Below are 15345 nucleotides of genomic sequence, written 5' to 3'. Positions count from 1 at the left end.
GTCCCAGCCCTAGTTATTTATGTAAGTTTTTAGCTATGCAACCTTAGGCATGCTAATTAACATCTGTAAGCCTCATCAGTAAGTGGGGGAAAATGCATCCCATCTCATACAAATGAGATAAAAGATGTATGATTTGTATACTTACTTTCTTTTACACAGTGATAAATGTTATGAGAATTAGGACTCAACATATGATATCTATTTCGATAAGGCTTTATTATCCCCATTTTACAGATGAATAACTGTGTCCCAGAGAATGTAAATAATATAGCAAATGTCTTCCAGCTGGCAAATAACAGAACTGGAATTTGAACCATAGCACAGCTGGCCCCAATGTCTGTACTTCAAACTACCATTCCGTATTGCCTTAGTTTCAGACTTTAAGAAGTTTTTCGTGTATTTGGTGAAAAATACGTATGTTTGTAATCAGATATTAAAATGAGAGTATTTCTCTCATGAACTTTGAAGAAACATCAAGAAGGTTACCACAAACAAGGCAAGGAGATGGACTACTTGTACAGTATATGCCGAGACACTATAAAAATAATTCAGCCAACATCAACGCTTCACCTACCTTGAAGTTTTAAAATAATTGAAATTGAAACAACTGGTGTCATTTGGAGAGTGTTGCCAACAGGCTACATGTTATCTCATAAAGAATGGGAGGGACATGCCTTCCACAATGAAAGTTAAGTATGGGGGGCCTCCCGCAAGAACACTTAGATAACTTGGCATGAGTCTGAAGTTTGAGGGTCACAAAGGTAATGCCTAACTTTATGGAGAAAATTCTAAGGGTAAAAGCCCAGACTAGATGGATTTGAGATGGCATAGGTATAGAGGGCTTTGTTGAGAGGGCTGACTATGTTAGAACCAAATGGCCTGATATCTTTCAAAGAGTAATCCCACGTAGGACCACCTAGAAGGGCAAAAATACCACCCAGAGGCTTTGCAGATGGTGAGGAATCAGCAATGGGTACAGCCAAAGAAGTGATGCTATCCACACCAAATGATTTCTGTTGATATTTCCCAGTGGAAGCTTCTGTGAGGAATGTAGATAAATACCCTAAGATAATGAGCCTGAAATTGCACATCTATCATCAGAAGACACCTGAGTCAGATTACAATTATACCAGTCAAGTAAAATCTCTTCTATCCCTTTCGTCATATTTCCTAGATCCAACATGGAGAGGCCAGAAATTACAGCTAGTTTCGTGAATTGAGAAGGGCATGGATTGGAACTAGTGAACATTTTGACCCTGTGGCCCCCTAGCCACCACATCACCACTTGAGGTATCCGCCATGGCAGGAGAACTTTCCAAATGTTAAAAGCTTGAAGTTGTGATATTCACATTAGAACATAATTACTAAAATGGGTCTGTAATCAAAATACAACATATGGGACCTGTCACAAATACCATCACCTAAAAAATAACTTACAACACATCAGAGAAGATATCGAAATGCATAAATGCAGATAGTGGCTTGGGAAAGGGAAGGTAACCAAAGCCTTTCAGAGCCATATGAGTTAGAATTTATAAGAACAATTAACTAATGATACAGAAGATAAGAAGAAGTGTCTAGAAAATGTTCAAATTTTGAGTCAAGTGATATCAATTATATAATGATCCATATTAATGAAGAAAAAAATAACAGGAAAAATCCTAAATCATGACTCCATTCAATATTAGATAATTCATTATACAGTTCAGATATTGCACATGAATTGTCTCTCCTGGTCAAGAGAATACGGGTTAAAAAACTCTTCTGTACCCAGTTATATGGAAGAACAGTTCTAGCCCATCAAGCTGGAACAGTAATTTTTCTCCATCCTGAATTTTAGAACAGAGAGGATTTTATTTATATCTACAAATTGGTGTTTAATTTCGTCTCACGAGAACTCTGTCAGAATTTCCTTGGTGTCTTATATCCTCATCTCACTGTACCCAAAGCAGGTAGTATGCCATTCCTTATATTGTGTCACACTCATTTCAGACTTAGGGGCTACTTTTAAACTCGGGAGGATTAAGGAACTTTATCCTGACATTTTAAAATTCAAAGAAGTTACTAATCTAGCAAGACGTTGTATATCCTATTCCTATTAAAGAAGCTTTTGCCTCAGTCTGAACCTAGCGCTTTGCTCTGAAGTTTGGGAAATAGTGCCTGCTTCTCTCCCCTTGGAGCTGAGGCATAGTGCTGCCTCTCCCTCTTCCACCTCACTGGAGTTGTCAGTTTTGCTGTTATCACTTCTTTTGTGTGCTATGACAATAACGTTCTAACACATGTGTGTAGTAGTTTCCCACATCGAGTACCATGTTGCCAGAATGACTTATACAACCTGGAGTGATAGTAAAAATCTTCAACATTGTGGAGGGCATAGATATTAATTACTCAGCTCTTTTGCTGTATGGAGCTCTGGAACAAATTTGTGGGGTTTTCCTTCTTGCTAAGCATGATGTTAACGTTCTGGTCATTGACTTATGGCCAGGTAGGAAGTCCCAGGGAAGAAAATGGCAGAGGAGTTATAATATGATACTCAAAGGCTTAAGGTGGTGACAATTTATATTTCATTGTGTTTGTCAATTGGTCCAGCCATTTTTATACCTATGAGCTACATTCATGATCAAACTGATAATTACATGCATTTTATGGAATGCATTCCATAAAATCAGTGTTAGACAAATGTTCTTATTTCACTCTCACATCTAATTGCAAGAGTAATATTTCAGATCTATGAATTTGATGTATAACTTAAATCCATAGTACTGACATTTAATACTATAAACAGAAATTCAAAATATATGTACTTTTTCACTGCAATTCCCTACCTTTTCTATTTTCTAAAAATACTTTTATGAGTGCCTGTGTTGTTAATATTGCATTATGACCGAAAAAAGATGAATAAAGGTTTTTGTCTCACATTTACAGAGTTAGACATGTGATTCAATAATTACAGGACTATATGATGAGTGTTGATAGTATTATGTACCAAGTTCCCTGGGACTAGATTTAAGAGTGATTCACCAAGCCTAGCAGACCAACAGAAACAATGGAGTCAGGAAAAACCTTTCTAAGGTGATGACATCTGAGGTTAGTCTGTATGAATGAGTAGGAGTTGAGCTTCAGTGATTTTTGCAGAAAAGGAGAAAGTAGCAGGGCAGGTCAGACAGTATGCATAAAGATACTGCAACAGGAAAAGTAATGTCTTTTTTTGGCAAAGAACACACAGCAGGGGAAATGTGAATAGAAGATGAGGGAACTGATCATAAATGACAATTACAATATGCTATGGAGTTTTAAATTTATCTAGAAAGAGTTGAGTGGTCATGTTCCACGATTATATTTACACCATTATAAACATCCTCAACTGCTCCCACTGTCTTTAAAACTAAGTAGAATACTAAAATTTGAATTGAAGAAAGTGTATTTTAAAACTGATATGGGTTGAGGCTTTGTCATTACTGGATTATCTGTCTCTATCTCCCATATACATGTATACATTTTTTTAAAAGAAGGGAGTGTGGCATGTGTATATTATAGGTCCTAGAATCTAGTCATTGCTCAATAAATATTTTGAAAAAGTGAATGATGTCTTTAAACCAAACAAAGGAGCCACCAAAACAGGAATCTTTGTCTCTTGTTTTTCTATTCCATGGCCTTATGCATTTTATGAGAAATGTAAATATCATGTTATAATAAATTATTCCTGGATTCAATGACACATGTAATTTAAATATTTTAGGAAATAGAATGACTTCAAAGTGTTAACCTTGCCATAAGTTCCTGTACTTGACCAATTTTATTAACTATTTTAGGAGAAGAGTTATTGTAGCAAGATCTTACTACTTGAATGAAATCCAATCACACTTAATCCAAGAAAGCATTTTCTCTAGACACTTGTTCTACACTTGTAGTGACTATTTTTTGCACTATTTGTCAAGTCCTGACTCTAGGACGAGATGTATGTGTCACTATGAAAGTCTATAGCATCTGTGTAAATCCCGCCTGAGTTTCAAAACATACTTGTGGGGTGATACAAAAAGATAGCTCTATGGGACAAACCCAAAGAGATTTATTATAATTCCTCTCCCTGGCAAGGTAGAGTCACTGGTGACGAAGCTGGGAATTAATTGGTCATTTGTGGACCACATCACTGATTGGGAGTGTCTGGCCTGCCTCCCAACTCTCCTGCCCTACCCTGGACTCTGCTTCAAAATTATTTGACCCTACCCTGGCAGGTCTTCTAGCAAGTCTGTTAGCTTATAATTTATCAAGCATAGCATGTAGGACCTGAGGGACTCTCAGGAAATCCAAGTAAATCATTTCCTTTTCTGATCATGCCACTGTAACCTTTTAACTAGGTTTGCATATATTGCATGGGAAATGTTATTTTTCACAGTAGAATCTTTCCCGTAGTCCAAATAGGGGTGCAGATAAAATATCCCAGTAATTATCTAAAATTATTTAACAATCTCTGCCAGGGTGAAAGCCCAGAAAGGAGAAATCATAACAAAGTTCTGGTTACTTGTCTCTACTCTTCCCTTTTCCTCCTACATTGTATCCCCTTGCTACCATAGGCATCATTTAGTAAAAGATGGGCATACGTATTATCTTTCCTATATTACAGAAAAAGCTGTGCACATATTACTCCAGGATTGACCCTTGACATACTTAAAGAGGATTTTTTAAAAATTATGCTTCCTTTCTTGTTACAATAGCCTGACTTTCAGGGTTATTTTCTTGCTGTAAAAATAATATGATTTTCAGGCTCCAGAAGCTGAATGTTTTCTTGATAATGCTCTTTGATTTATATATAAATTATATTATATAGTATTACCACATACTGTCATTACCACCACCATCCCCATCCCCCTAGTGAGATACATGTCTTGGTTGGAGAAGAGAAAATGTCTTGGGCCCAGAAAAACAAAAGGGAAAATAACATTAATATTTAAAAGGTAACATTACATGAATATGAAACTAAAAACTGTTCCATGAGTAAATGCATATGTGAAAAGCTCAAAGAAGCAAACTTAAACACATTCTTAACTTAGGACTTCATAGAACATTCAAAATAATAATGTAAAATGTGTGTATTATAATATATATAAAGGCAATATAAAAAATATCATTTTTTGGAGTGTGTTTTACCAGAAGTGGAACTACTGTTCTAAGTTAATAGAATGAATGTAAAATTAAATGGTTTATGAGATTTCTTCTAGGCCTTAATGCTAATTATTCTGTCACTAAACATAAATTTAGCTTAGGTTGTCTGAAAAACAACTACATTATTGTAAGAAAAATGGAGGTACTGTGGTCAAGAATAGGCCAAGGCAGACATCCAGTCCAGCATGACTCAGCGAGTTTAGAGCAAGGGTGCCCAACTCCGCTTATTACGTAACCACACCATGTGAGGCGCATTAGATGATCACCCACGTGAGTTCGTGTTTGGCTCAGAGCCACTATTGTCTGTAAAGGTATAATTACCCTGCTAACGCTCTACATACCGCTCGCGCCCAGGCTCGCTTGTGCCCAAAGAGAGTATAGCCATATTGAAGCCGTCTACGATTTCTTCAGTGTTTTTCCAGCTACCCACCTCCCACCTCAGGTAGAACCTGACAACTGGCATCACGAATACGATCCCGGAGTGGGTGAGTCTTCGGTCCCCCCTGATTCCGGGTTGGCCATGTGGCTCTAACATGGGTTGTGGTACCCAGTGGCAGCTGTGCTGCTTGGATAGGCTCTGGTGGAAACTTAGGTGGCAGTAGATGGGTGCCGCGCGAGCATGGAGAAGGCGTTGAAGCAGCTGGAAGCAGAGAGCACTGAGAAGGAACAAGCCTTTACTGGCAGAGTTGGATGGGCATTTTGACTGCGCTGCGAGAAGTACACACGTGGTCCCTGAGGGGTGCAGCAGAAGTAAGGACCCTCAGGCACAGGTGGGGTGCCCCGAGACCCATACAGCTCAGAAAAAAAGTTAGAAGTTGCCGTGAATGGGTACCTCCAGGTGTTGGTAGGGCCGGCTACCAAGCTTGGAAAAGGTATTAGAGGCAGGCCTGGAGGTCGTTGGCGGGACTGAGCGGGACTGAGTGGGACTGAGTGGGACTGAGGGGTTCATGCCATAAAGAAGGTGAATATGCCCCGCTTGCAGGGTGTCCCCCCCATGGGAGAAAAGGGGACCCCAACGAGTGACATGTTCACAGTTGTGCATAGATTTGATTTTGGTCTGGATTGACTGGGAGAAAATAGCCTTCTTTATGGGAACCCAGATAAGTTTTCTGGCAAACCTGCTTACATAGATTATGAAGACCGGTCAGTGAAAGTGAAACCTGTATCTTTACACCTCAGCATCAGCCGCTTGGCTCCCCGCTTATGCACTGTGTATGTCTCTCCCACACTTGAATACCTTCTGAGGGTGGATGTTTTACATGGCTTGACAGCTATGCCATCTGTCACGGACTTGACGGACCACTTGACTACAGAATTAGGACAGTACTGCGATGTGGTGGACTTGACCAATGCATTCTCAATTAATATTGCTCTAGAGAGCCAGGAACAGTTTGGCTTTATGGGAAGGCAACAGTGGACTTTCACAGTGTTGTCGCAGGGCTATATGCATAGTTCCTCCATATGTCATGACCTTGCTGATGATATCATGTTTACCTTTGATTCTCTGGCAGATTTAGAAGGGGCAATGCTCTTATGGCCTAGAATTTAAATAGTACGGCTGAGACCACCTTCCTGGCAGTCAAACAGGCTTTTCAGCAGGCACAAGCCCTACGGGTAGTTGACCAGGGACAACCATTTGAGCTAGATGTGCATGTGACCACAGATGGCTTTGGCTGGGGCCTGTGGTAGCGCACGGAGCGCTTGAGAACGCCAGTGGGCTTTTGGTCCCACCTATGAAAGGGAGCTGAGCTCCGCTATTCCTTGATAGGGAAATAGCTAGCAGCTGTATATACTGCCCTGCAGGCTTGTGAGAGTGTGACAGGACCGGCTGTAGTGGTTGTGCGGACAACTTACCCTATAGCAGGATGAATGCATTCATGGGTAATGACTGGGACGGCGCAGACATCCACTTAGCAACGGAGTAGGCTGAATACAAAGCCCTTAGCAGCAGAGTTGCAAGAGGTCTTGGGACCTGTAGTCCTAATGCAAGATAAGGCCATGGGCCCTGAGGCACCCCTAGACCCTAAGCCTTCCCCGTTTAAGGAAGGGCATGCCCCATTTCCAATGAGGCATGGTACACAGATGGGTCTATATGAGGTGCTGCTGCTGCCTGGACTGTTGTCACAGTTCAGCCTAGTACTCACACCATATGGTTTGAAACTGGGTGTGAACAAAGTAGTCAATGGGCTGAAACCAGAGCAATGTGGATGGTGATCACCAAGGAGGGACAGCTATGGTAATCTGCACCAGTAGCTGGGCAATTTTTTGAGGCTTAACCTTGTGGTTAACTAACTGGAAGTTACAGAAGTGGCTAGTCGCCAGCCCATGTGGGGCCAAGCCATGTGGCAAGACCTACAGGAAAAAGGATGACCTTCTCCGACCATGTATTCAGACAAATGGTAACCTGTTGTTGCCTGCCTCAATGCCCCTAAAGGTAGGGGAATAAAAACCTGGCTTAATGTATAAAGCAACATTGGGGTAACCTCACCATGGGGTGGTTACCTGCCATAACCTGGAGTTGTTGCTCCCTGCATTATTGCTGTGGCTTGTGTGTCCAAAGTCTATTTATAAAGCTTGTGTATCGGGCCTATCTGCCCAAAGCCTATGTGCCAGGCTCATATGTCAGACCCGTGCATCCAAAGCCTATGTTCCCCCTCCACCTAGGGAGTGGAGTGTAAGGAAAATGGATGTGCTGCAGTGGAGAATGGGAGGAGGCAGACATCTGGTCCAGTGTGACTCACAGAGTTTGAAGTGCAGACACCCAACTCCACTCATTATGTAACCACGCCACTTGAGGAGCATTGGGTGATCACACACATGAGCTCATTCTTGGCTCGGAGCCAATATTATCTGTAAAAGATATAATTACACTGCTCAAAAGTTGTACATATGGTTCACACCCAGGCTCACTCACACCCGGAGAGAGTAAAACCATGTCGAAATTGTCTATGATTCCTCAAGTGCTTTTCCAGCTACCTGCCACTCGCCCATTGACTCCCCTTGGACCTCAGTTAGAGCCTGACAATTATTCTTGATTATTTTTATTGGTTTTAGTAAACATTTTTGACATAAATTTAAAAAACTAAACCAGCATTACAATGAAAACTGCCTAATTTCTAAGATAGTTATATGAATGCATTAATATTTTATTTTTGGCCATATTTGTTTGGCTCAGCCACAAGTTTGAAAATAATATCTTCAAAATATTTTAATTTTCTTTTTAAATTTTTGTGTAACCTGGTAATCTCCACTTGGTTCATAGTATTTTTTAAAAGACAAAAACATATAAGTTATCTTTGGGTAAATTAAAATGCCAACAATATCACAATTTAATTGCTGGTTTTTTAGCATAAAGCCATAAGTTATTTGTTACACATTAAATAAGCATGACTATCATATTTCAGCATTCTAAAGCAAAGTAACCTCTCAGTGTTGTACGTGAACACAGAATGGAAATTATCATAATCATTATTAAAAATTTGTGTAATCATTGACTAAGTCTGGCAGTGATGTTTTAAATTCCTTATTGGATATTATGTGCTTTGAAGAGCCTTAGTATGTGAGGTAAACAAATACCATTTTAGAGAGGTAATTTTGAAGAATTATGGACTGAACGCCAAAGCCATTGATGAGCTAAGATAAAATATAATTATTTGAGTACGTTTTATAAAATAAAATCCATATTTAATAAACACAGCTATTATGTGATTGGTATGTACTTGAAAAGTAAATAAAAATTGATTACTTATGGGTAAGATATTAAGAAGTGCCATCAGCTGTTTCTAATTTGGAAAATGTTTTCAAATAATCTCTTGAGTTTACTTAAAATTTTTTACTCTAGAGAGTAAGAAGTTTTCCTGAAATAAGGCTATTAGCTACAATGAAAAGAGTATGTATTTATAGTATTTGTTTGATAATTTGATAAGGTGTAAAAAGCCTTTGAAATGCATTTATTTAGTGACAAAGATAAATTTAAAATAGTGTATAGTGAATGATTTAATAATGTGATCAAACAACATTTCATTAATGTTCAAATGTGTCTGAATCTGCATCCTTGGGCCATTAAAAATATTATAACTTCATTAATTACAAAATATCCTATGACGGTGTTTTGCAGGAATAAACCATTTTCTCCCTTTACAAAAATGACAGTTTATATTGTTTTCACAACTTTCTTATTAACTTAGCCTTACTGAGTAGTTAGCAGAGAAAAGAAGATAGATTATCTAAAAAGGATATTCCTTTTGCAAACCAAACTAGATTTTTAAAAAATCACCAATAAAAAAGCATAAAATCAAAATTTGTTTAGAGGAATATTTAAAGAGTCCAATAAACACAGATAAAGTTAAGCAAGAATGGAACTTATTCTATATGTCACATTTATAAAATTATATAATAGCATCCGATTATTTTAAAATATTTCCAATTTTTATAAAAATACAACTGATGTAATTTTACAATTTTATGTTGTCAGTCAAAACAAATGTTTTGTTACACATTAATAAGTATGGCTATCATATTTCAGCATTCTAAAGCAAATTAACCTCAAAAATGACCATAAGTAATAGAAATGCTGTTCTTATATTGAATAAAAATAGTAAGTGTAACTTTATTTAATTTTCTGATGCCAAAATTGGTGTTAGCACTGACTTACAGTAATGAAATTCTTAAAAAAAGCAAAGTTTGACTAGGTATTGCAAAACACATGTGAGCCAAATTAAATTCATGTTTTTAAGTATCTAGGTAAATTAAAATTGTGTGTGTGTGTGTGTGTTTGTGATTTTTCAAATGATAACGTAGAAACTCAACAAACAAGCAACCTGTGGCTTCAGTCAGTAGGCAAAAGGTTGGGTGATACTCAGACACAAGTCTAAACATGAAGACAATAATAAAAGCTTCATTGACTCCTGGGGGTCAGAGACTTGGAACAAAGACATTCCAAGCTGGCCAGGCGCGGTGGCTCAAGCCTGTAATCCCAGCACTTTGGGAGGCAGAGGCGGGCGGATCACGAGGTCAGAAGATCGAGACCATCCTGCCTAACACGGTGAAACACCATCTCTACTAAAAATACAAAGAATTAGCCAGACGTGGTGGCAGGTGACTGTAGTCCCAGCTACTCAGGAGGCTGAGGCAGGAGAATGGCATGAACCCGGGAGGCGGAGCTTGCAGTGAGCTGAGATCTGGCCACTGCACTCCAGCCTGGGCGACAGAGCGAGACTCCGTCTCAAAAAAAAAAAAAAAAAAAAAAGACATTCCAAGCTATATTTTCTAGTATTGACCATTAAATATTTAATATGACTTGTTCACAAGTGAGTAAATAGTTGTTATATATCAAGTGTGTTTTACAGGTATAATCTAAACATATTTAAACATATTGCTAATTTATGTATTCTTGCCCCAGTGAGATCTATAACTGATTTTCCAAGAAGATTTTTATTTGAATTGAGTTCGTATCTTTGCAAAATTTTAAATAGAAAGATAAATTGAGTTAGTGAAAATTATTTTTTCAATGATTTTTCTTTACGGGTAAAAAAAAAGTTTCACATTTTTCCAGTAAAATAAATTTCAAAATGGATGATCTTAAATTATAATCTACCAGCAAAATATAAAAATGGAAACAATATTTTAATCCCATCTATTGATTAATATGTATTTGGTAATTAATTGTATTACTGAGTAAAATTTCCTAATGAAAGTAATTTTATAATATATCATTATATTCTTAATAATGAAGCAATTAAAATTTAAAATTTCTGGAGCATACTTCTTTTTCTCTGTCTCCTGTAAAATAGAAGAGACAAAAATGTTTCAAAACCACTGGAATATTAAATGACACGATCCAAATACTTCAATGGGAGTCACCTTAATTCTTATACACTTAACATACACATTCTGCAAATATCATGAAGATAGCAAAACCAGGATTACAGTGTGGATAGAAATATTTTCTTTGTCAGGTTTGCCGACATTCCTATGTGAGAGCTACTCACACCCAAGTAAAAATTTATGTACTGGAAGTAAGAAATTCTCTTATACCAAAGTTACATTACCTTTTCTTTTCTAGAAAGTAGCTTGTTTCTTTCTTTCTTTTTTTTTTTTAATGATACCAGGTAATAATAAAAGTGTGAGGAAGAAATTTAAAAATTTCCCAATCTTCCCACCCAGAAATAACTATTGTTTACTTTGTAATAGATAGCTCTGTAGATATATCCCCAAAATGTCATCATACTAAATATATTTTTATTTTCCTGTGAAACATAATATAGATGTAAAAAGTACATAAACACATATTTTACAATAATTATAAGGGAAATAATTGCGTAACCACTGTCTGGGTAAATAAAAAGAACATTGACAGTCACATAAGGGTGTCTTTCTGTGCCCCTCATTGATCACAAAATCATCCTTCTCCCTGGAAGGTATCTTTCCTGATGTTTTTCATAATTATTCTCTTACTTTTCTTTTTGGTTTAAACATCTGTGTATAAACCCTTAAACATTAGAGTTTAGGGCTTTTTTGAACTTTGTGTGTACGTATGTATATTGTTTCTTTGGTTCAACATTATATTTGTGAAATTCAGCCATGATATTGTATGGAGTTCATGTTCACGACTGTACAATGCTCCATCATACAACTCTACCAAGAAGTACAAATTCCTTCTGCAGTATTTGGATTGACTGTTACATAAATTATTTGGGAGCCTTTTTATATGTGGACACTGATGCACGTGCGGATGAGTTCCTCTTTAAAGTAGGAATTTCTGTCATAGGTAAATGTATCTTCAACTTTACTAGATAAGGTTAACCTAGTTTTCACTGAATCTATTAATTTACTCTCCTAATGGTAGTGAGATTTTCTGTTTCCCCAATTGTCACCTATAATTTTTTAGATTTTACCATTTGATTGGTTTATAAGAGTGTGTCATTGTGGTTTAAATTTATACTTCCCTGATTAATAAATAATAAGATAGATGACTTTTTGACTTTTTGTTTTATTGATTGGTCATCTGGATTTTTCCTTTTGTCATATACTTGTATAGGCCTTTTGACCCATTCATCTGTTGGACTGTGTTGTTTTGCAGGAGTTTTTTTTTTTTTTTTTTTTTTTTTTTTTTTTTTTTTATAATGTACATGTTCCAAACCATTTCTCTTAATATTCAAAAGTTCTAAATTTTAATAAAGCAGACATGCAATATTTCCTTCAATGATTAGAGATTTTCTTGTCAAATTTCAGAAGTGTTTCTGTATGTAGTATTTATGAATTAACTTTTCTTTTACATCTAGACTTTTAACCCACTCAAGATTGATTTTGCTATACATGGGATGTTAAAGATCAATTGCACCTTTTTTTTTTTTTTTAACCTGATAGCTGATTTTCAAAAGTCAATTATAAAAGCATTTCTTTGTCTCCCACCTACCTAGGACACCCTTTGTCATATATCAAGTTTCTGCATACACACATATTTGTTTTAGGATTCTGTATGATATAATGTTAGTTTATATATGTCTATATCATTCTGTTCCAAGGCAGCATTGTTTTATTACTTAGAGCTAAAAGAAGCGAGTCTTTCAAGCTTTTCTTTCTTGAAGGATTTTCTAACTATTCTTGGCATTTTGTATTTTTATTTAAATGTTATAATCTGTTTGTCAAGTGGCACCACACACACACACACACACATATACACACACACACATATGTACACATATAGTACTCTGCTCCCCACCCTGATATTTTAAAATCAGAATTGCAGATAATCTATACATCTATGAACACAGTATAATCTTTTAGTTTACTTAAACTTTCCTTAGGGTCGGAACATGGGATTTTATACTTTTGTTCATAGACAACTTGGACATAGTTTATTATATTCCTGTGTATCTTGCACTTGCACATTCATTCTATATCCAAACCAGAAGGAAGGGTTTGAATGATATCTTAAATTACATTTTATTTTCTAATTGGTTGTGCAAATATCCATTAATACAACAAATTTTTCTGTATTGACCTCTGTCTAGTGACCTTATCAAAGTCATTTCTTAATTCTATAAAATTCCCTATAGAAATATTGAAGTTTCTATATGTACAAAGTTATCTGTAATACAAATTTTGCTTTTTTCTTTCTAACTGCAAACTCTGATTTTTTTTTTTTTTTTTTTTTTTTTACTTTATTGCCCTGAAAATAGATCCAATCCAAGTCAAAAAGAAGTGATGAAAGTGACCATTCTCATTCTTTACCCAAACCCAGAAGGAAGGTTAAAATATTTGGCCATTAAATATATAATTGCTTTAGGCATTTGTAGTCACTTTTAAATCATAACATTAAAGAAATCACTATTTCTAATTTGATTTTATTATTATAAAGGGGTGACAAATTTAACAAACACCTTTTTTGCATCTGTTCTTATGATCATATAGGTTTTTTCCTTTATTTGGTTATATTTATATTCCCATATATAGTTGACCCTTGAACAAAGCAGGGGTTAGGGACACATTTCTGCCACCGCTCACAGGTGAAAACTTGCATATACCTTATGACTCCCCAAAACTTTACTACTAATAGCCTACTGTTGACCAGATGACTTATGATAACATAATCAATTAGCATATATTTTGTATGTTATATGTACTATTTACTGTATTATATACTGTATATACAAGGTAGAGATAAGAAAATGTTACTAAGAAAACCATAAGGAAGATGTATTAGTTCATTCTCACACTGATATAAAGAACTGCCCTAGATTGGGTAATTTATAAAGGAAAGAGATTTGATTGATTAACAGTTCAGCATAGGTGGGGCAGCCTCAGGAAATTTACAATTGTGGCCAGAAGGGGAAGGAAACACATCCTTCTTCACGTGGTGGCAGCAAGGAGAAGTACAGAGTGAAGCAGGTGGGTGGGGAAAGCCCCTTATAAAATCATCATATCTCGTGAGAATTCACTCACTATCATGAGAACATCCTGGAGGTAGCTGCCTGCATGATTCAATTACCTTCCACCGGGTCCTTCATGTGATACATGGGGATTTGGGAAACTACAATTCAAGTTGAGCTTTGGGTGGGGACACAGCCAAACCATATCAGAAGATAAGTACATTTACATTTTAGTAAGTGGAAGTGAATCATCATAAAGCTCTTCAGCCTCTCTGTCTTCATGTTGAGTAGTCTGAGCAGGAGGAAGAGAAAAAGGAGAGGTTGGTCTTACTGTCTCGGGGTGGCAGAGGTAGAAGAAAATTTGTATGTACCTGGAATTGTGCAGTTCAAAGTCATATTCTTCAAGAGTCAGCTGTAAATACACACATATATGGCGTGTATACATACGGTACCCTATACATGCACAACTAATATGTTAGACATATATGTACACACAAATATATGTATATATATTTCTGTTACAAAAGTATTTCTCAATTCCTATCATATTCCGTATTATTTTTTAAATATAAAATGGGTGTTGGATTGTCTCAAGGCATTTTCAGCATCTATAGAAGTAATCATAGGTGTGTTTTTGTCTTTTTATCTGATGATACACTATGTACTGATGATTTTTGAATATAAGGCTATTACTACATTACATAAAGAAAGAAATTTTTTCTAATATTTAGAACTTATTTTATTTGTTATTTATAAAAACTATTGATATGAGTATTTCAGACTGTGCATTTCTCTGATTACTGATTTATATGTATTACTTTGATTCTATTATGTGCTATCTTTAATCAATATTATATTTTTAGAGATTCTGCAATTTTCATTTATAGTTCTTCTTCTTCTTTTTTGAGATGGAGTCTCACTCTTTCAACCAGGCTGGAGTGCAGTGGCACTATCTCGGCTCACTGCAAGCTCCGCCCTCCGGGTTCACGCCATTCTCCTGCCTTAGCCTCCCGAGTAGCTGGGACTACAGGCGCCTGCCACCAGGCCTGGCTATTTTTTTTTTTTTTTTTTTTTTTTTTTGTATTTTTAGTAGAGACGGGGTTTCACCGTGTTAGGCAGGATGATCTAGATCTCCTGGCCTCGTGATCCTCCCGCCTTGGCCTCTCAAAGTGCTGGGATTACAGGTGTGAGCCATTGCGCCTGGCCCATATTTCTTCTTTCACTGAGAAATTATTCAATGGAAAGAGATTTTTTTAAGCTTTCATGCGGAATGACATTTTTTGGTTTCCAGGATTATTATGTTTCAATA

At 36.5% G+C, this 15345-nt stretch overlaps 1 long non-coding RNA gene across 1 annotated transcript in view; it reads left to right on the top strand.

Annotated features, from left to right (window-relative positions):
• The first annotated feature begins 5479 nt into the window (after nucleotides 1-5479).
• The window catches only part of LOC105482708 (uncharacterized), a 210543-nt gene continuing 200677 nt past the window's right edge, over nucleotides 5480-15345 (top strand). The window contains exon 1 of the long non-coding RNA XR_987794.2: nucleotides 5480-5648. This is a non-coding gene — a long non-coding RNA (uncharacterized lncRNA). The remainder of the gene's footprint in view (nucleotides 5649-15345) is intronic.

Source organism: Macaca nemestrina, chromosome 1 (assembly GCF_043159975.1).
Source record: "Macaca nemestrina isolate mMacNem1 chromosome 1, mMacNem.hap1, whole genome shotgun sequence".
Lineage (NCBI taxonomy): Eukaryota > Metazoa > Chordata > Mammalia > Primates > Cercopithecidae > Macaca > Macaca nemestrina.
This window is presented reverse-complemented; position numbering and strand designations above follow the sequence as displayed.